Source organism: Homalodisca vitripennis, chromosome 2 (genome assembly GCF_021130785.1).
Source record: "Homalodisca vitripennis isolate AUS2020 chromosome 2, UT_GWSS_2.1, whole genome shotgun sequence".
Taxonomy (NCBI): domain Eukaryota; kingdom Metazoa; phylum Arthropoda; class Insecta; order Hemiptera; family Cicadellidae; genus Homalodisca; species Homalodisca vitripennis.
This window is the reverse complement of record NC_060208.1, coordinates 232,938,445-232,961,822: the sequence shown is the minus strand read 5'-3', so window position 1 is coordinate 232,961,822 and position 23,378 is coordinate 232,938,445. Positions and strand designations below refer to the sequence as shown.

The window sequence follows — 23,378 nt, the reverse complement described above, 5'->3', positions numbered from 1 at the left end:
CAATATAAGTGTTAATTTTGTAACTAGTTGTAGTGGATTTTTAAAATGAAATATCATTACCATGACAAACATATTACAGAGAAATAATATAGTTGTTTTTTTTATAATAATTGGGTGACATTATTGCAATAACGACAAAGTCATCATGGGAGCACATCCTTGCTCTGGATGACACACATTGTACCTACCCCACTGTTCAAATGAACCACTACTGTTAAAGTACATATAAAACATAAGTTCAATGAATGTTAGTGAAGCGTATCACTCGAGGCACTGGAAAACTTTCATTTCTATCTGTATGTCCGTCTGTCTACAATATGTCTTGAGAACTAACTAACTGACTATAAACTTGAAATGTTGCATGAAGGTTAAATTCTATTTAAGTAAAATCGAGTTTCATGATTGAGCATATCATTCCATGTGATTTAGCTTAGCACTTGTGAACATTTTTACATTAGTCTCTACCATGACGTCAATGAGAAAATTGCAGAATCAAAATTTGTAAAACAAATTGTGTAAAATCATATGACAGTTTAATATGTGATATAGTAACATGTGTAATTTAACGAAATGAAGAATAGACTTGAAATTTTACAAGTAACCTACGTGAAGCTCGTTACATGACACACGGTGTCAGCCATTTGAGTTCAGGCTTTATTTCTGTCAAGGAGCAAATAAACTATTTCCAACACATGAAATTAAGGTGAAGTTTCAACATTTTTACGTACATAATTAAAAGTGTCTTTTTGGGGTTCTGAGAGCCTGATAATATTTCTCATCTTTGATTTATTCAAGGCAATCTATTTGTGGATCAAGCTTTTTTTGGACGTCCACCAAAGACAGGCTAAGGTGGCAACAAATGGTGCATACTGCTTTTTATACTTAGGTCACTACAGTCAACAATAGAAAAAGTCTAACCCACATGCACAACACGCATAGGCACTAGGGTTGATCTGACATACTGGATTTCTCAAAAACAAAAACAGCTAGAGACCGGCTTCTGGCAGCAATCCTAATCTTCATTATAGCACACCATCTCCACCTCCAACTGGTTTCAGCTCCATGTGCCATGTAGGGTCGCTTTATTCATGTCTCTATTAGTCAAAGTTCAAATTTAGCTAGTCCCTAAAGGTGTGTAATCACTTTTGGTGATTTATAAGAAAGAAAGTAAGATAAGACAAAATAAGAAAGACAACAGAGTTGCGAATTGAAGTGTGCAAAATAGTTGAGGTTTAATGAAGTTGTGCCTGTCTAGCTGATAAGGATTATTTATTTTGCTTAGTGATAATATTAGTCATAAGTATGGCGTTTCATATTATCAAACCCAGGAAACATGTTTTTCTGACAAATTTTGATGTAAAACGTAGAGTATGTTAGTAAATTTTCACCGAATAATTTTTTACAGTTTTATTGCAATAAAAAGTATGCTAATAAATAAAACTGCAGTGTTCTCAACACACAAAACTAATTTTCCTTGCAAATAATAATTTAATTCATGTTTTGAGTTTTTATTTACATTTTTATAAAGTGTTTTTTTTTGTATGTTTTAAACAGTTTAACATTAAAAATTAATTGGTATTGTTTGGCTCCCATTTTTCAGATATATCCGTCTGCAAAGGGTTGAAGAAGGCAAAGAAATAATAAAATCAGTAAGCTATGCAATGGCTACTGGCTGTTGGAATGCACAAGGAATAACCTACACAGATTTCTTGAAGGACAAATAAGTAAGGAGTATTATGTGTCGTTATTGCATCAATTATTGTTTATCCTGAGGAAAGAAATCAGGATAAACATCTTCATTTGAGAAATAAATAAAATTCTCTTCCCATTAAGACAATGCACAGGTGCATGTACAGGGTGGAGCGCGGTAATTTGCTTTTTTGCACTGCAGGCTGTGGCGGCACTGTTGGTCGAAGAGAGGGGAGAGTGGACGTGGCTTATAGTGGCTGACGGGAGATTTGTATTCCTCCGCGTTCCAGTTGCCATCATGCAGTGGACACGAGAGGAGAGGCCGTTTTGTGTTGAAGCGTATTTTTCAAATGCCCACTCGATCATTACAGTGCAGCGTGCTTTTCGTTTACGATTCGCTGTTCCCCCACGCGGACGTGTTCCTGGTCGGCAATCAATTGTAAATTGGGTAACTGCATTCAGAACAGCAGGGAATGCTTCATGTGTACGAAGGGGACCTCAAAGAAGGATTACAACACCGGAAAACATCGATAGAGTTAGAGAAGGAGTACTGCAATCTCCAAAACGCTCTGCTCGGAAGCAATCACTTGCTCTTGGCATTTCAAGACGTTCTCTCCACCGGATTCTTCATGATGAACTGAGATTTCACCCGTATAAAATGTGCGTGGTCCATCAATTGTCAGCACGGGACTATTTGACACGGCGTACTTCTTGTGAAGACATGCTTGCAACTATACCGCGTGAAGCAATTGTGTTCTTTTCTGATGAGGCACATTTTCACCTCAGTGGGGTGTGTCAACAAGCAAAACATGCGCTACTGGAGTGAAACAAACCCCAGAGAAGTCCACCAGAGACCTCTGCATTCGGACCGCGTCACTGTGTGGTGCGCCATATCACGAGTAGGCATTATATTGGCCCTTACTTTTTTCAGGATAACCGTCGTGCCATAACTGTGAACTCCGAACGGTACATGACTATGATACAGGATTTTTTTCAGCCGGCTCTTGAGGCAATGCAATTAGAGGATACATGGTTCCAACAGGATAGTGCCACTGCACACACAGCGAGGGTTACCATGAATTGTTTGAGGCAAATGTTTCCTGGACGGCTTATCTCTTTGAGGGGTGATGTGAACTGGTCGGCACGCTCACCAGACTTAGCCCCATGCGATTTTTTCCTTTGGGGTTACCTGAAGTCGAAGGTGTATATCAACCGTCCCAACACCTTGGAAGACCTAAGGAACAATATTGAGGCTGAAATTGCCAGAATACCAGTCGACATGCTTGTTAGAGTTAATGAAAACTTCAGAAAACGTATGCAGCATTGTGTGGATGCCGAAGGTCGACATTTGCCAGATACATTATTTAAAACCATGTAATTTAAAAAATTCCCTTACTGTTCAATATAATTAAAAAAAAAATATATTTTTTTTCTAAGGTTCAAAATTTTTTTATTTCATTTCCAAATCAGCAAATTACCGCGCTCCACCCTGTACAACTACCAGTTTCAATAGCCAGAATAATGGAACTAAAGTGAAAATTATTTCAAAGTCCACTGTAATCACCGGTTTGGATATAAGTGCTTTTTTATTTCCAAAATTGGAAAATGGTTCACCAGAAGACGGTTTACATCGAACAAGGACTTTATTATCAATACAGTCACTTATTACAAGAAAAATCCAAAATTATACTTTATTCAATGAAAAAAGTTAGAAATTCTGTTCTGAAATTCTGGAAAAGTACAGAGCTATAAGGAGATTACAAAATTTTGTTCTTAATTCAAGATAATTTTATTTTTATTTTATTCTAATAACTTATTAAACAATGCTTGTATAATAATTAGATATGGAACAAATTCAACACATAAACCTGGGCTATATACAGTATAGTATTGGAAATATACTATAGTTGAAGTTATGATTTTTCCAACACAGTTTACTAAAAAAAATTTGTAACTTTTTGTTTAAATGATACACTTACCCTAAATATAAATTCTTCATTCCATGTTGGGTTTAGAGTCTGAAACATAATTAATTCATGTTTAGTCTATTTACAAAAATATATAAAAGGAACAGAATTCGTACATAATTCATATATAAGTTGAGTCACTTTAACTTTTTTCAAAATTTTTCTCAATTTCTGTTACGTATTATGCAATATCAGTTCATAAAATATATTGGTTGAGGGGGTGTTTAAGTTTCAAAAGAAAGCTGTAAGATTCTTTAATTAAACTCAAGAACAAAAATTCAACCGTACCAAACATTGTAAAAGACTTCTTAAAAATATAAACAATCATTAATCTTTATTTATCTGGTATAATTAAGTCAAACATTTAAATTTCAATAAAACAGCTAATTAACACCAGACAAATAATATCAATTAATTATGTTAGATTTTTACCAATGATAACTAGATTTATTTCTTATAAAATTCATAAATGGTTGTAGGAAAATCCTTTTTATTCCTTTGGTGGATTTTACTTTGATAAAAATTGACTTTTTAATTACTTTTAATTTTAAGACTTCATTTATGTTAAAATTTATTGGTACATCCTTTACTTCTAGAATGTATAGATTGGTGATAATCTTACCAGTCTATGTTTTTATTGCAATTATACATTTTTTTAATTTATTCAAACAAATGATAGATAATTTCAAATATGATTGAATTAATGTTATTGATGATAAAATAGTTGTTATCAATAATTGCAACTATAGAGTGAATGACCTGTTATTAATTTACAATATTTAATTACATTTTATACCTTTTAACTTGGCCCATTTGCTGTACATGACGTTCTCAAAACTATTCTTGTTACATGGCAATAAATTGATCATGTTTTCAACAATTTTTCTTACAGTTTTCCTTAACATGCAAAGTGACATAGACCACTTAAGCAGTAGACAAATGTTCTAGTGACACCTACATGCATGCTGTGAATTTACATATATGTTTTTTAAGAGCCAGCTATAGTGAAAAGACCTTGAGTTTTCCATATAAGAACAATGTTAAAAACCTCATGCATTTTTAAGCCCTTATTTTTCGCGTTATGGTATATGTCTCAATTTAACACATCGCGAGCGGCATGGCCACTAGCGACCACCACGGTACTGGTTGCCACACGCCATGTGTTAAAGATCTTATAAATACATGTCCAAATGCTTTTTTATTTTTCTTGTAATGTTTATATTTTAGTAATATTTAAATGATGAAGTACAAAAATGTTTGAGATTCTTCTGAATAACCAATAAAAAGATTTTTTTTACTAAAAAGGATTTGGATTTGTATTAAATATTTCTTTAACTTATACAGTGGTAATTCCCACTAATTCCCATAATTCTATGACTATAATTAAGTCATAAAAGTGCATGAGGTTTAACATTATCCTTAAGAAATTAGCCACCATTGAAGTCGACTCTTAATATTAGTACATGCCTATAGTAAAATTACAAATAACACGTTTTATTTGGAGAATTGATTGTAGCTAAAATAAGCTTTGGGAAATCCTAGAATGAATCACCTAAAACGTGTTTTTTTAGGTGTTTTTTGTTGTTTGTTTTGATAATTTAAATTACAATTCTAAATCAACCCTAACGGGTCAATTTACACATCTTATATTTTATTATAATGAAGATAATTTTATGTAATATTTTTACATGTGTCAAATATTTAATACAATTTATGCTGTAAAAATAAATATATTTTTACTTCAAAACTATGTAGCTTTATTCTGATTTTGAATAAGAATATATATATATATATATATATATATATATACAAAATTGATAAAGAGACCCTGTAAAATCTACAAAAATCAGAGCACACTTTAAAATGTCCTATAGACACTTCCAGGGTTAAAGAAACACAGCACCATAAACAGCAACAAAGAACTTGATTTCCCCAAATTTTTAGGGCAATACTGATAAGTATACTCTTGACTGGCAATAATGTTACAAAATAGCAAACTATTGAACAGACAAATTCATTGTAAATTTCACTCATCCATAACGTGTTAAGTTTGAATGACAACTTACCTTTTTCTTTGTTTTAGTAAGTACAGAATCAACCGTTTCGTCTCCGTTCACTGTGTTGAGATCAATCCTCACATAAGGGTCACTGAAAACACAATTTAGATTTCAATTCAAGGGCTTTTTGTGGGTCAAGTGAGTTTATGCTGATAACTTCTAAAAAAAGCAAACCAAGATAGATATACATAACTAATTTGCTAAAATCTAATGCACATAAGTTTTAATGTTATGAAAAATATTTCTGTTGAGCGTTAAAGTATTATCAAAGCCTATCACTCATGGGGTTGAACAAATTTTATTTTTGTATGTTTGTCTATTTGTCTGTCTGTTCTGTTTGCACAAATCTTGAGAATGAACTGGCCTAGAGACTTGAAATTGTGAATGAAGCTTCACTTTTATATGAGGAAGTTGCATTATGGTGTACGTCACTTTATGAGATTTGACTTGGTGTTATCGTATTTTTTACATAGATCTTATGGGTAACCATGATGGGCAAATAACAATAAATAAATTTCTGTTGTAGAATAAATAAAACTGAATTCACATAAGCGATTTCAACATGTGACACATTAATCACTTACTAGGCTAATAAAATGTCTTTTGTTCACCAGAGATGTAAAAATTTCTTTGCTGTATGACTGACGTTCTATCTGTCATCAATGAAATCAGCTACAAACTTTAAAATTTTGATTGTACCTCAGCGAAGCCTGTTATGTAACATATGGTATGGTATACTCCAATCTTGTTTTAAATAATAAAAAACTGAAACATCTATTTTTGGGGTATGTTAGTACCAGATGGTATTCTTTATGTTCGGCATGTTCAAAATTTTAATAAATTTTGAGTGGCAACTGTCCTGGGCCTTCCACATAAATCGACTGTTAATTCAACTGCCAAGAATTTTATTTTATTACAGACTTGTTTTTGTTCTATTGCATTATGTAAGAATTACTTTACTCTTTTCCAGTCTATTCCGACCTAGAGATTATTTGCCAGACAAGTTCTGCAAAAATGACTGTGATATTGCTGATAGAGAAAACACAGTGAGAATTATAACTGAAGATGATTAAGTCTTTATAACTGCTGTTAATTTATAATTATTTATTTATAGTAAAACAGACCACCATAAGCACATATCCAATAACCACCCACTCAATACACCTAATTGTAACTTCTTAATATATCTTTCACAGATATGAAAAAAATCAAGCCCAGCTATGTCGTCATTGGTTTAAGACTGCACTTCCTGTAGTAATTTAAGAACTATTTAAAACACTTTAATAGTAAAATTTACATAAAGTAGCTACAATAAAAACTTACAATTGGCTTGTCACAAATATTTTTAGAATACCAATTAATATTTTAGAACGCCTGTATCACATATCTGTCTTAATGTTTGATTTTAAAAATTGTGTTATTAATTTAAAATATTACAATAACATTTATGTTTCCTGATTAAGTTTTTACTGTCTGCCAGTTATTTGGTTTGTCCGAGTTCTCATTAATTATCATTTATGAAACTATATAATCGAAAATTTGTACTAAATATCAGTAAATAATTTGCTTTAAAGTAACTATTATTACAATTACATAATATAACATATCCTATATGGACTATATTTATTGCAGACAATTATGTTTTAAAATTAGGTAGATTTTAATTATGAAAATATTGTATTTTATTCCATTGATAAATTATTGTTTTACACTATAAGTCAATCAATGGTTCAGTAAGTATAAAACATGAACACAGAAAAAACTTGAGTATCAATTAAAGACAGTATAAAATGGCAAGCAGAGTGTTTTTTTTCACTCCTTTTAATCTTTTAGATTAATTAAGCTACAATAATCTCTTACACCACTATATAACAGAGAGTCTAGTGGTCTATGTTCATATACTACAGAACTAAAATGACTGAATGAATACTTGATAAATATAGCAACTTTGAGTAATGAAATTTGATTAAATGTGAAGCATCCACAAACATCGCCTTACTTGTTTGTTGAGTGACAAGTCTGTGAAAGTATTCGGCAATACATCACAAGATATAGTATACAATTTTAACCCTTGTATCACCATTGTTCAGTTCTCCATCTATCTATATGTTGTTACACCAGTCTATTAATATCACACTTAACAGTTCAAGGGATTGGATTACAAAAATGATCAATTCCAGCCTTATTGGTCTTAGAGATGACTTATATAGACAAAAAGCACTCTTAACTATTCTCTAAAAAAATGTAGGTAAGGGCAATTGTCTACAGAAGAACCAATTTTTGAATTAAGAATAGCATGTTTTATAATAACTGAATGTTTTATAATGACTGCTATTGAATATATTAGATTCTATTATTAACTCAGTTGATAAATGATAAGGTAATTGACATTTACATAAACCTAAGGAATGTGTCAGATAGCGTACTAATTGATAGATTCTTCATGTTTCATTCGGAGTAATAGAGAACAGTTCATAGAGCAGTATAGCCTATGCCAGTCTTTCAGTTAATCATTAACCGCTACTAAAGACCATTAAACATCAAATATGGTGTGTCACAAGAATAAATTTTAGCCTCCCTTTTATTTATGTTTTATATAAATTTTGTTTAAATTTTTCAAATGTCCTTTTTAATAGATTTTAATAAAGTTAATGTTTACTAGCTGATGGTTTAAATCTACAGATCAATAAAAAATATAAACAGTTCTCTGCATAAAAATGGTTTATTATAATTTAATACATTTTTCTAAAATAAGTGTTATTAAATATTTTTTAAACCAACTTCATGGGAATTTAATGAGAGATGATTTTTAGAATGTGTGCATAAAAGATGCATACACACAAAATAGAATTGGAAAAATTACAACAATGTAATTCTTTAATTTATTAATATACAATAATTTAAGTTATGATCACCTTGTTGGACGTGCAGGAAAAGTGAACAACAAGCATTAAGATTGTACAATTGACTACCAGTCACAATAACATTACTTTATTTAAACACTTCAACATTAATGTTACAGTTGACTTGTCTCAAAACCCTTTTAGAATATCAATGTATAATTGAAAAAGTATGTATTACATAACTGTTTTAAGTGTGATTTTATATTTAGATTTTAGATTCACGTTTCTGTCACAGGGTTTTGGGGTGTAAGCGCTTATACATTAGATAAATATTGTTCACTGAAGGCTTTTAAGACAATCTAATTTCCCACATATACTCAGTTATGTTCTCTAGTGTAGGATCCAAGAGACTATTTACACTGTATGCACACAACCCTGTTTTTCTTGAAATCAATAGAGGAATTTTTGTAAGAAATACATTGATCACCAGTCGCATAATTTTGGTGAAGTTTAAAATTGGAGGGTAACAAAGGGTTAAAAATATCACATGTCAATTTTTCAGATTACATTTTTAAGCTTAATACATTAAAACCGACCATCAGACACATAAATAATATTTATACCATCATCAGACACATAAAAAATAGTTATACCATCATCAGACACATAAATAATAGTTATACCATCATCAAACACATAAATAATAGTTTATACCATCATCAGACACATAAATAATAGTTATACCATCATCAGACACATAAATAATAGTTATACCATCATCAGACACATAAATAATAGTTATACCATCATCAGACACATAAATAATAGTTATACCATCATCAGACAACTAGATAAGGATCTGTGTATAGTTAAGCTAAGGAAAAAATGATCTGAAAGAAAAAATATTATTTTATATTTATAACCATTTTTTATACCCTACCACTTCGACCTCCACCAAAACTAGCACAGCTGGTGATCACCTTCTTTCCTGGAGGAATTTTCAATCGATTAAAAAAAAATCACATTGTGTCATTATACAGTGCAAATTGCTTCTCCGCTCCAGGACTATTAGTAGTGTATGGTTCTATATCTAAAGGACTTCTTACAAAATTTTAATTTTGCCAAAAATTTATATGAATTATAGAGGTCAAGCTGTTTTAGTCACAGAACCGCTCGAACAGGTTCGCGACAGCTATGTAGCGGTTCCAGAAACATTTCAATTACAACGAAACACCATATTCATTTTACTACGTCTCATCGCGTATATATCAGATTTATTCATTGCAATGTGACTAAATTAAAGAGAATAACAATAAATAATAAGTGGTTGTAATTCTAATTCTAACAATTTTTACAAACACTTTAAATTTATTTAGTATTATTTCGGTTAAATATTACAAACTGTATCACATTAGGTATACTAAAAATATTAAGGTATAGTTTGTTTAAGATCAAAAATAAATTCTGATAACATAAAACTGGAAAAAATATCAAAACATTTTTTAACATTCTAGATATTAAAATAATGGATAAATAAAACTATAAAAACATGATCAATGTTGAGTTTAACTCCAGTTCACCTTTCTCTTAGTGTAGCATCAGGAATCTGACGCTCACAGACTTGACTCCTGGAATATGGAGTCATGTTCGTCAGAAGAGATCCAAAAAAGGTCAGTGACAAAGAAGTTCAAAATGAACTCTTTATATCGTTTCGACACCAGCAGAGACATCTAGACTACAAAATGTAGTGTAATCCAGGTGAAGAGGTATTCTCATTGTCTCATCAGATGCACAATTATCTCAATCATCATGCATCACAATACTGACTCATCAGGCAGGCAATGAGATGTAGTCTTCTGGTAAACAGAAAGGTTTATCCAGTAAACCAGTCTGTGAGTCTTTTACAGCAGCGGTTTGACAGTTTAGTTCCAGCATAATGCTGGTTCCTATCTGAACTTGGTGGCCTACTAGAGAAAAGTTTGAGCTGTTTGAGGCATGTCTTGTGTTGTAATGATGAATATCTAAGTGTCTCATTTGAAAATGGAGACTACATGGATAACTAATTACAGTCTTCAATATAAATTGCCACAATTGGAGGAATTCTAAATTCAATCAAGTTTGCTTGGCAGCTCTCTTGATACCTGCGATGTGCAAGACATCTACGATTCTTTTTAAACCAGAACTGTTCCTAGATCGTAGTAGATCCTCTTCAGGACATAATGCCATTCCTTAAATGGGATTCAACGAAGGAAAAGAATGCTGTTCTAGTTGTTTCTGAGTTATTAACTTACTACATGAATCTATGAATGAGAAAAGTTTCTCTATAGAGCTTTTTACGTAACTGGTCAACGTGTAGCTTCCATGTTAGGCTGGCTTCAATTAAAATATCAAGGTGGTTCCTAGAGGATTTGCAATTAAGATTAGCTATTTTTACGTTCTTGCCTATTTTTGTAGTTCGCAATATATAGTAACAAGTAATGGGCCATAATATATTATGTTTAGACATGTATTTCATAGAATATTACAGATCTTTCAATAGTGTTTAAGAAACTGAATTAGAGCTTTTATCCAAGATTTTATTCCTGTGCACTATTCTATGTTTAATTACATATTTTCATGAAATAAAGAATCCTGAATGGAACTGGACCAAATTGGATTGTCAACTCTGCACTATACATGTAGGTGTGACATATGCACTCTTTCTCTGCAGTGGTATTAAATAATATAAGTAGATAAAATTTTTGTCACATGTGTCTCAACTTGTTATTTGCAGTTTTACAATTGTCTGTGTAGAGATTTTCTATGATTAATATTAATACTTATATGTGGAATTACAGTGGATTACAGCTTTTAATTAGTAAATTGTGTTTAAAAATAAATATACTGTGTATTAATTATGTAGGCTGATAAAATTATTGCAAATTAATGTTTGACTGTAACAATATTGTTTAAAATTGCCTACAAAAACTTCATTTGATTGAATTTTTAGTGCATGTTGTATATTGAATCTCTTGTTACAATACATTTTCTACTAAACTGAAGAATACATAAACATTTTAATTACCATAATAAATCATAAAATGACATTTCGTGTTGAATGCTGGATTGGACATAGTAGGATTTATAATCAGAAGAAACTTTTTCCCTTTATCTTCAACCATTGATAGTACTCAACTGATGAAAGCTTTTGAATTAATAAAATTTGTGTAAGAAATAAAACTGTCTTAACATTTAGAAAATTATAGTATTACTTTTCAATTTTATATCACTTAAAAAAAACACGTTCAAAAATAATAAAAAACTATTACATTATTCAATCATTACAACACGCACAATTTTAGCTTCAAGATTAGTCCAGTTGTATAATGGTACTAACATTTCATTATTCCAAAAATTATTAAATTCATAATTCAAAATAAACTATAATATTGTGGAAAACACATATTTTTGAGATAATTTTGCAAAACAAAAACATTTTTTTATACTCTATAAATAATGAATTTCGACTTGAAAAATCTATATAATTATGCCTAAACACAAGGGAATGCAGTAATGCAAACTAATAGACTATAGGACCTGAAATAAACTGTATAAAAAAATAGTTAGGGATGTAGAAATTTGTATAACTGATATCAATAATAAGATTTATATTATTTAAAATCCAAAACTCTAGTCTACAGCAAAATTAATTAGAAGTATCTAGGAAGACATGCAATAGTAATGAGAGTGGAAAGAGTAAAATTTACTATTGCAAAGCAAATAAATTAATAAATACTCTTAATTCATATGACCAAGTGTTAATGGGCTATACTATATGTAGAGTATTATTAGTTGAAAAGTTTTATTTTATCAGTTGTCATGCAATTGAATTAAAATACCTGACTTTGATATCTTTACTTTAAAAATGTATTTACATTTTGTAAAATAGACACATTAAAAAAAAAATTGATACTACTCAGTTTAAAATAGTTTATTGACCACAGCAAAAGTAACAGTGTTACTAATTATTTCTCCATTTACTCATTTTCAACCATCTACTTGAAAAGACTGCCCAAAAATGATTTGGTTTTATTTGTTTTATTTTGTTTGTTTGATCAATCATACTGTTTTGTTTATTTACCTGTTTCTTATTTCAAAACTTGAAAATACAAATAATTTATCTCATGTAGAAGGTAATTAATAAATAGAAAAATAATATAAATTATAGCTAAAATTGTTTTTAGTATAATTTAAAAAGATGTAGTAAAATACATGTAAGAAACTACTTGATACTGCCACACTAAGGAAAACAAGCTCTGACTAGACAGCCTTGTTACTACAAATGATTTGTTCAGATTGTTACTGTTGTAAATCCACTTAAGAGTAGGCTACAATTGTTGCTTGCTCATACTTCAAGGAAAACACGTGTAACTGAGGAAAATTAATAGAGACACCATATTGTATAGAAAAATGTAAAAGTTTCATTCTTTCTTTTATTAAATCCCTACACTTTTATTAAAAAAAGATATATGTGCAGATATATACACATTGTCGCATACACAATAATTTTATACATACATAAACCAGATACTCTAAATATTAGGTGGAAAATCTACATCAATATTGGCCATATACTACCTGGTAGAATATTATGTTTCTAGGATAATGTTCTTTTAACTTGTCAAAAACCAGTCCAATTAAAATCATATTAAAAAGGAGATAAACAATTTTAATGGGTTTCATTTTGCTATTCCAGGTATTAGAATAAGACAAAAATTTTAATATTTCAGCTCCAAGAAGGAAATGGCAGGAAAATGCATCACTAAACAAAATAGAAAAAATGGATATTTTAGTTAATCCAAATCTTTAAACAAATAAGTAAAAAGTCACAAATACGTAGTTGAAAAGAATATTTAGCAATATTGATCATCCCATCAGTGCACCAGGAGTTGTAAAGCTGAGTTATTATGCCTTATTTGAGTCACACATCAGGTACTGAATTATATTGTGGGGAGGATCTTCTCAGGAAACCTGTCAGAGAGTCTTTGAGAGTGTTAGCCAACCTCCAACCAAGGCAAAGCTGCAGGGAGGCTTTCCGATCTCGTAGAATTTTAACAGCTGTATCAATCCCTGAAGCTGTTTTACACACATGTAAGCCCCACATGTACTTTGGTCAATAACAGTGAAATCCCAAGGTACAAAACCAGGTCTGCAAACAACTTTAACCTGCTTCTTCAGAGAACCACACTATACTTAAGGCCGTGTTATGCAGGAGCCAAAGTTTTTAACCTCTTTCCTGCAAAAGTAAAGAATGGTTCTGCAGATGAATTTGGGGGAAATCTTCGGCAGTGACCAGCTGAGGATCCATTCTATAGTCTGGAAGAGTTTAAAACACATGCAAGAGACTCTAGTTAAACATTGAAATTTGTTGTAACTGACACCATTCTCATCTTAATGAAGTGTACTGAAAAACTAACAGTATTTAAGTGTTACAGCAGTAAAACATGATCTGTTATTGTCAAAGCATAAAAAAAATAAACCTATCTAACTCTATTAAATTCATCTCAGTTGAAAACTTAATCAAGAACACTTATTTAAATTGACAAAAAGAAAGTTAACAGGAGGAGGCAACCAAACCTCTAAAATAACTGCCAAAATTTTGTATTAGCAATAGAATTATTTTTGTAATAAAAACTGCTTCATCTCATTACATTACTTAGTATTACAGAAATAATCAAAGCAGCCCTCCATTTAAATTATAAATGGAATAATATTTAATCAAATTTATTTTAATCTTGGTTCCGAATAGGATTCATTCAGTTCCTGGTTCCATAGTAAATACTTTCTGCATCCAAAATGACCTCGATGGACTTTAAAGTAGGTGACAAGGTTTTTATTAAGCTGAAAGGCTATCCACACTGGCCAGGAATAGTAGAGAGAGTAATAAGCAATAATGGTACAGGGAAAAGCTTAAAATTACTATGTCCAATTTTTTGGCAGCCATGATCATGCCACAGTAAAGCACAGTGATTTATACTCGTACGAGGAAAATATATTAGTAATGGGCAACCAAAAGCAGATAACTACCGGAACAAAAAAAGTTTAATGCTGCCCTAAAGGAAGCTGAAGAAAAAGGAAATCAATCTCACACAGCCCTGTACCGAAGTAAATGAAATTAGCAAAAAGATTGACAACCTTGAGAAGACTGATGACCTTGACCTAGAAACATCCCTGACCCTAGCAGCCGAAGCAGGCAATGCACTGCTGACAGAGAATACCAAGCTTAGGCAAGACTTACAATTTCTACAAGATGAAAATGTAGAATTGATAAAAGAACTGGAAAAGAGAAGTAACGACATACAGTTTTTTTATGGAAGTAGAAGCTAGTTGTAAGGAAAAGGATGAAATAATCAAAGGGCTGACTGATAAGAAAAATGAGCTTCTGCAAGAGACCAGCTTTATAAGGAAAAGAGCAGATGAAGAACGGAACTTGAAAGGAGGAACTGATACAACAGTCAGAACTTGAAATCCAAAGCCTAACTAACAAAATTAAACAACTCCAGTGTAATCTAATTGAAACAAACTAATCTATCGGAACAATCTGAAAAAGCTTTGAAACAAGAACTTAATTCCCTGTCAAATCGTGAAGAAAGGCTAAAAAACAAGAAATTAATTGACAAAAACTCAACTATTGCAGCTATGAGGAAACGACACAGAAAAGCTTCTGCTTAAACTTACAGAACAAGAACAAATTACAAAATCCTACTTATCGCCTTTTTCAGCAGAATCAAAAGTCACACTAAACATTCTAACATAGTTCTAAACAATAGTCATCTAGACCAATTAACAACTCAAACTCTTTATACCAACTCACTGCCTCTTGACGTCTCCTTCAAGACAAACTGTCAATTTCATGTTTTGAAAACACAAGGATGAGTACCACAGCAAATAAGACAAAAAAACCTAACTGCAGTAGGTAACAATGCAAGCAACTTTTTGACATCAGGAATCAGACAAACCCTGCACCAAAAAACTGGAAAATCATTTGACAACTCCGACAAGCCAACCCACTCATTGACATCAGGAATCAGGCAAACCCGCAACCAAAAACTGGAAAATCATTTGACTACAACTCTGAACAAGCCAAGCCACTCTTTGACATCAGGAATCAGGCAAACCTGCAACCAAAAACTGGAAAATCTTTTGACTACAACTCCGACAAGCCCAAGCCACTTTTTGACATCAGGAATCAGGCAAACCTGCAACCAAAAACTGGAAAACATTTTTTGACTGTGTCCCCAACAAAACAGAACCACTCCCTGATATCAGAAATCACACATGCCATTGACCAGAAACTGACTGACTCCGTGATAGGCTCTAAACACATCAACACATCTGGCCGAGAAGACAGCCTGACTACTCACAGTACCCAGCACACATCTCTCCTAACCAAGAACACAAAAGGAAACTTCTACAGTGTTTTCTTTTCAAGTTGCAACCGCTAGAAAACATAAAACTCTACAAAACACAATGTCTGTCAACTCTAAAATAAAATTGAATGTGACAAGTCACCACCAATAAATGCAAAAATAAGACTAGCAGATGAAAAATATGAAGATTTTCTTTTTAAAACACATAGAGTTCTATAAAAACCTTTTGAGAATAGATAATACCTATGTCAGGACCAACCCGCCACTAGGCGACAATACTTCTGCAACTGCACCCTTGACTCAAGAGCTCTCTACACAACAGATTCACTCTTTTCCCAAGACCCAAAGTCAGAAACTACTGCAAGCTGATGTGCAACAACCTAATCATTTTTTATTACACAGCAACAAGACAAACAGCAAAATAAAAATACAATAATAAGCAAAGGAAAAAGACACTCTTCAAAAATTAGTATCCTCCACCAAAACATAAGGAACCTAGAGAACAAAAGAGAGCAACTCAACCACTTATTACATGACACCTCTCCAAACATATTAGTACTAAACAGAACATGGACTAAAGCAGAATGAATTGTTGAATACAATAATTCCTGGATACAAGCTAGTCACAAAATTTCTGCAGAACACAACATAAATATGGAGGAGTAGTTATTTTCACAAAAGATGACACAGTGATTGAGGCAGAATCTATGAGTGTGGGAGATCTTAGTGAGGAACTTACATGTGAAATAGCAGTAGCAGCCCTAAACATCAGTAAAACCAACATTACTATAATTGGAGTGTACAGACCCCCACAAGCAAATTTAGAAGAAGATGCACTCAGAATTTTGTCACAAGTTTTAGAGCAAACTGAACCAAATAAAAGTAGCGTTGTTTCTGGTAGGTGACATAAACATTGATTGTTTAAAGGTACACAAATCCAAAAACAGATTTGAAGAGACTCTAGCAGCTTATAACTTTAACAGACTAAACCTTCCGCCAACTAGAATTACTTATCACTCAGCTTCCTCGATTGATTGTGTTTGTACAAACTTCCCCATAGAGAGCCTCAAAATGCACATACTTGATACAGGTCTATCAGATCACAAAGGACAACTTTGTGTGCTAGATATTACCACCGAGCAACCAAAGACAGACATCCCAAATCAGAAGACAAATAAATGTTAATACACTTAACACCACCTTAAACTTGGCCTTGCACAACAAATGTGGACCGAAGTCTACTCAACGATATCAGCCGATGAAGCCTATAACCAATCTTCTAAATACTATGACTATGGAAATAAATGCTGCATGTCCACTAAAGAAACTTAGGCAGAGAAAAAGCAAAACCTATGTTAACTACAATGACATAGAAATTACCCAACTAAAGCAGGACTATCTTCAGTTGCTTCGTATGTATGAATTGACAGGGCTAGAGAGAAACAGATCTGCCATGGCTAGTAAAAAGAAGCAATATGACCTAAGACTGAGGAAATTAAGGCAAGAGAGTGCAGCAAACCATATACAGCAGTCCAGCAATAAATCCAAAGCAGCTTGGGAGATAGTGAACTCTGAGAGGGCTACAAAAAGAGGGGAGAAGAACAATCCACTCATCAAATTAATTACTGAAGGGAAAACCATAGAAAAACCTGAAGACATTGTAGAAGAACTCAACACCTATTTCTCAAACATCGCAGAGGACACATTAAGAGCAGCTAGCAACCTAAATCAACCATCTACTAGAGTCAACAACACCTAGGCCTAGGCTAACACAAACAAAGCTTATTCTAACAGACACAACTGTGAGGGGAAGTTGAAGAAATCATCTCCTCCCTGAAGAATAAAACCTCCAGTGGTCTAGATGAAATTCTCTGCTAAGCTAGTAAAACACTGTGCTGAAACAATCATTGCTCCTCTTGTTGATGTTATCAACAAATCCTTCAAAATAGCGGCATTTTCCCCTCGGCTCTCAAAGTATCAAAAGTGTACCCAAAACTGAAGAAAGGAGTCTCAACCAACCTCAGTAACTATCGCCCCATTTCAATAATTCCCACCTTTTCCAAAAATCTTTGAGAAAATCGTCCTGAAGAGACTCATAGACCATTTGACACAACTTGACCTCCTCACTAACTGCCAACATGGTTTTTTAAAGGGTAGATCTACAGCCACAGCCTTAACAGACCTAGTAGAATTTATTATTGATCACATTGACAAAGGCAAATACACCACTGCTGTTCTCCTTGACTACTCAAAAGCGTTCGACTGCCTTAGCCATGATATCATTCTTGATAAGTTAGAGGCACTAGGGGTCCAGGAAAACTGCTAAAACAACTGGTTTGAAAGCTATCTCAGAGGACGGAGTCAACTGGTAGAGCTCAGTTACATGGAAAATGGTGTTACTCGAACAGTAAAATCAAAGTTACGTTCGATTGAAAGAGGAGTACCACAAGGATCGGTGCTTGGGCCTGTACTTTTTATACTTTTGACAAATGACTTCCCTGATTACATCAAGGACTACAGTTCGGTGGTGATGTACGCAGATGACACAACCCTTTTACTGAAAGGAGACACACCAGAGGACATCAGCATCAGTGCATACATTGCCCTAAACATGACATACGACTACTGCCTTACAAATAACTTGGTAGCAAACCCTTCTAAAACAAAAACAGATCAATTTCAGCAGAAGAGGTGAACAAATCCCGGCCCTTCCTGATATTGACCTTGCAGACCAAACTGACCTTTTGGGTCTCACTCTAGACTCAAATTTGACATGGGGCCCACATGTTGACATCCTGTGCAAGAAACTCAACTCTGCTCTCTATGTAATAAGAAGAATTAAATGCATCAGCAACATAGAAGCAGCAAAGATGGCATACTTTGCTTTATTTGAGACATACTTGAGGTATGGTATAGTAGTATGGGGTGGCACATCAACTCTACCAACTTAAATCGTATACTCACCATCCAGAAGTCAGCTATAAGATCCATAGCAAACCTAAAAGCACGAGACAGTTGCCGAGAAGAATTTAAAAACCTCAAAATTAAAACAGTAATCTCAATTTACATACAGGCAGTCATACCACCATGTTGATAAATTAGGACTCCCAAAAGAAACAAGATTACATTTTCATGACACTAGACATTCATCAAGAATCCCCGTTGCGAGACATAGGACAGCTCTTTATGAAAGAAAACCATCATTCATCGGGCTAAACTCTACAACCATCTCCCTGCTGACTTCAAGCTACTGACAGGCGAAGCGCTGAAACACAGATTGAGCTCCTGGTTGACAGATAATCCAGTCTACTCAATCGAAGAGTTTCTTGACAAGACCAAAGACAGTGGACTTAACTAAGAACATGATAACATTGTATATTCATCCAATATTGAATTGTCTAACCTCAACATACTTGACACCATTCTCTGTACTTGATGTTCAGAAATAAAGCATTATTCTATTCTATTCTATTCTATTCTATTCTATAACTGTATAGTTTGGAAAGAAGACACCGTCACGTATTTAAGTGTTACAGCAGTAAAACATAACATATACATAACATAAAACAATACTAAAAACTTCTGGGATAAAACATTGCCATATATATTCATATGCGAGTTAAAACAGCAATACACAATTATTGTTCTTGTTAAGTTTTAAACTAATTAAAAATTCAAATTCAAATTACATGTTCTAGTTTGAGGAATTCATAGTTTGGGTGAAGAAAGTCAATTACTTAAAGAGTATTAATTGAGTTGTAAATTTAAGGGATGGATAGAACACTGCATAGAAGTAAATGAGTTACAAGTGGCAAGGTCAAGTATGACAGTAACAATGTATTTATATTTAGTCCGTTACCTAATTGAAGAATTCATAGTTTGGGTAATGATAGTCACTTATTTAAGAGTGTTAATTGGGTTGTAAATTTAAGGGACAAACAGAATACTGAATATAAGAAAATGAGTTAAAAGTGGCAAGGTCAAGTCTGACAGTAACAACGTATTCCTCTTTAGTCCGTTACCTAATTGAAAGTGATAAGCACTTTACAATTAATGAAATTGCTATGGTAGAACTACATAATGTTAGCATACCTTTCACACGGCTGCTTTACATTTTCCTGACTCCTTCTGTGTAATATCACTGTTTCTAAAATCTGATGCACCCCTAACACAAACAATGTCTGGCAGTATGTTTTTAAAGAATATAGTAAAAATGCATTGTTCTTAAATTTACCCATCTTACAAGATCTTCCACTGCAAACGAATCATTTACAGTCTCTGAAATCAATCTTGTAGTTAGCATTAATTTTGGGTTATGGCAATTTCTTGCCAGACTATCAGTTTAAAGTTCTCCTTTTGGTTGTGAGAAAAAAAAATTAGAGTCAGTAACCATTTTGCTGCCGAACAGGGCTGGTGTGTCTCAAGGGTAGATTTTGTCTGCTAATTTGTTTATCATTTATATTAATGATTTACTAAACAGTAATTTTTAAGGCAAGATGTTCACAGACGATATTTCGTTTCAATATTCTGAAATATACAAAGTCTGTTTCACAAAATGATAAATGACCTCTAATTATGAGATATTGGTGCGACGGAAATAAAATGGTTTTGAACACTTCAAAAAACAAATTTTATAAACTTTTATGATTGTAGTTTTGATTCTAATTTACCAGGAAATATCATAAATATGACTGCAATAACGATGATTTATGCCTATGTCCAACACTTACATAAAGTGAGTAATTATAAGTATTTAGGTATACACCTGGATGAATCTTTACTGTAGAAAAAACATGTGTGAGTATTACAGAATCAGATGAAATTCAATATTTGAAAGTTTTATTATTTAAGAAACTTCTGTGACAGTCAATTATTACAGATGTTGTATTCTGGGTTGATTCACTCGAGAATTCAATATATGGAATTGTGTGTTGGGGAGGTACCTTCAAAACATTGATTGGCGGTTTATATAATGGAAAAAGCATGTGTAAGTATTACAGAATCAGCTAAATCTTAATATTCTATAGTTTTATTATTTAAGAAACTTTAGTTTTTTAGGTTAATTCACTCGAGAATTCAATATGGTATGTATGTTGTTGAGTTATCTTCAAAACACTGATTGGCAGTTTAATAAAAGCTTAGAAAACATTTATACAAATTATCAGAAGAAAATTAGATGTGACCCATCATTTCCTTTATTAATATAAAACAAAACAAAGGTGTTATGTTTTTATGTTTTTATAAAATAAAACATATTTCCTATTCCACATCTAATTTTGCACCTGTTTTACATTATGAGTGGAAATAGAGATGATGTACAAGTAAACTATAATACACGTAATAATACAAATAAAATGTTTATTAAGGCAAAAGTTAATATATTCAAATTTAAACATTCGCTTTTCTATCTTGGACCATGCTTTTCAATATACTACCTCTAGAAATCAAGGAATGTTGCAATCTGATAAAATTCTTTAAGTTGTTACAAGTATGGGTTTTAAAGATTCATGCTGTGAGTATATGACAGTGGCTGAGGCTTCTGGTTAGACTGTGTCAGTTTTTTACACTGTTGATACCATAAGTTTGTCCACTGAATGTGACATTTGATACCATCATGCTGTCAGAGACTGATTTTTGACACTGAAAATGATACCATAAGATGTCACATTCTATATGTCCACGAATGTGACATTTGAACCTATGACAAGACTGTCACTCATGTGGTTGAGAGTTGCCAACAGACTCATGCTGTCAGTGTGTGACATGGCTGAGGCTTCTGGTTAGACTGTGTCACAGTCAGTTTTTTACACTGAAAATTGATACCATAAGTCAGATATGATTTGCAAAGATGTGACATTCTATATGTCCACGAATGTGACATTTGAACCTATGACAAGACTGTCACTCATGTGGTTGAGAGTTGCCAACAGACTCATGCTGTCAGTGTGTGACATGGTGGCTGTTGCTTCTGGTTAGACTGTGTCACAGTCAGTTTTTTACACTGAAAATTGATACCATAAGTCAGATATGATTTGCAAGGATGTGACATTCTATATGTCCACGAATGTGACATTTGAACCTATGACAAGACTGTCACTCATGTGGTTGAGAGTTGCCAACAGACTCATGCTGTCAGTGTGTGACATGGTGGCTGTGGCTTCTGGTTAGACTGTATCACAGAAGCAGTTTTTGACACTGAAGAATGATACCATAGGTTGGATATGGTTTATAAAGATGTCACATTCTATATGTCCACGAATGTGACATTTGAACCTATGACAAGACTGCCACTCATGTGGTTGAGAGTTGCCAACAGACTCATGCTGTCAGTGTGTGACATGGTGGCTGTTGCTTCTGGTTAGACTGTGTCACAGTCAGTTTTTTACACTGAAAATTGATACCATAAGTCAGATATGATTTGTAAAGATGTGACATTCTATATGTCCACGAATGTGACATTTGAACCTATGACAAGACTGTCACTCATGTGGTTGAGAGTTGCCAACAGACTCATGCTGTCAGTGTGTGACATGGTGGCTGTGGCTTCTCATTAGACTGTATCACAGAAGCAGTTTTTTACACTGAAAATGATACCATAGGTTGGATATGGTTTATAAAGATGTCACATTCTATATGTCCACGAATGTGACATTTGAACCTATGACAAGACTGCCACTCATGTGGTTGAGAGTTGCCAACAGACTCATGCTGTCAGTGTGTGACATGGTGGCTGTGGCTTCTCATTAGACTGTATCACAGTCAGTTTTTGACACTGAAGAATGATACCATAGGTTGGATATGGTTTATAAAGATGTCACATTCTATATGTCCACGAATGTGACATTTGAACCTATGACAAGACTGTCACTCATGTGGTTGAGAGTTGCCAACAGACTCATGCTGTCAGTGTGTGACATGGTGGCTGTGGCATCTCATTAGACTGTATCACAGTCAGTTTTTGACACTGAAGAATTGATACCATAAGGTTGGATATGGTTTATAAAGATGTGACATTCTATATGTCCACGAAATGTGACATTTGAACCTATGACAAGACTGTCACTCATGTGGTTGAGAGTTGCCAACAGACTCATGCTGTCAGTGTGTGACATGGTGGCTGTGGCTTCTCATTAGACTGTATCACAGAAGCAGTTTTTGACACTGAAGAATGATACAATAGGTCCGATATGGTTTGTAAAGAGGTGTGTCCGGCTGTTAAGGTTGGCTCTAGCTTCAAAGTACATTGTCGAAGGAAACAACATCATTGTGTTGTGCACAACCACATGATACAAGGTTCTCAGCTGCTAAGAGGAATCATGGCTAATGTTCTTCGAGGCAGTCATATGATCTCTAGTAAGTGAAACAAGATAACAACCATTGATCCAAGAACTGTGGGTGGATCAGATAACTTGT

At 33.2% G+C, this 23,378-nt stretch overlaps 1 protein-coding gene across 2 annotated transcripts in view; it reads right to left on the bottom strand.

The window, feature by feature from the left end:
* The window catches only part of LOC124355491 (E3 ubiquitin-protein ligase Nedd-4), a 115,983-nt gene that overhangs the window by 78,650 nt on the left and 13,955 nt on the right, over window positions 1–23,378 (bottom strand). The window lies entirely within an intron of this gene.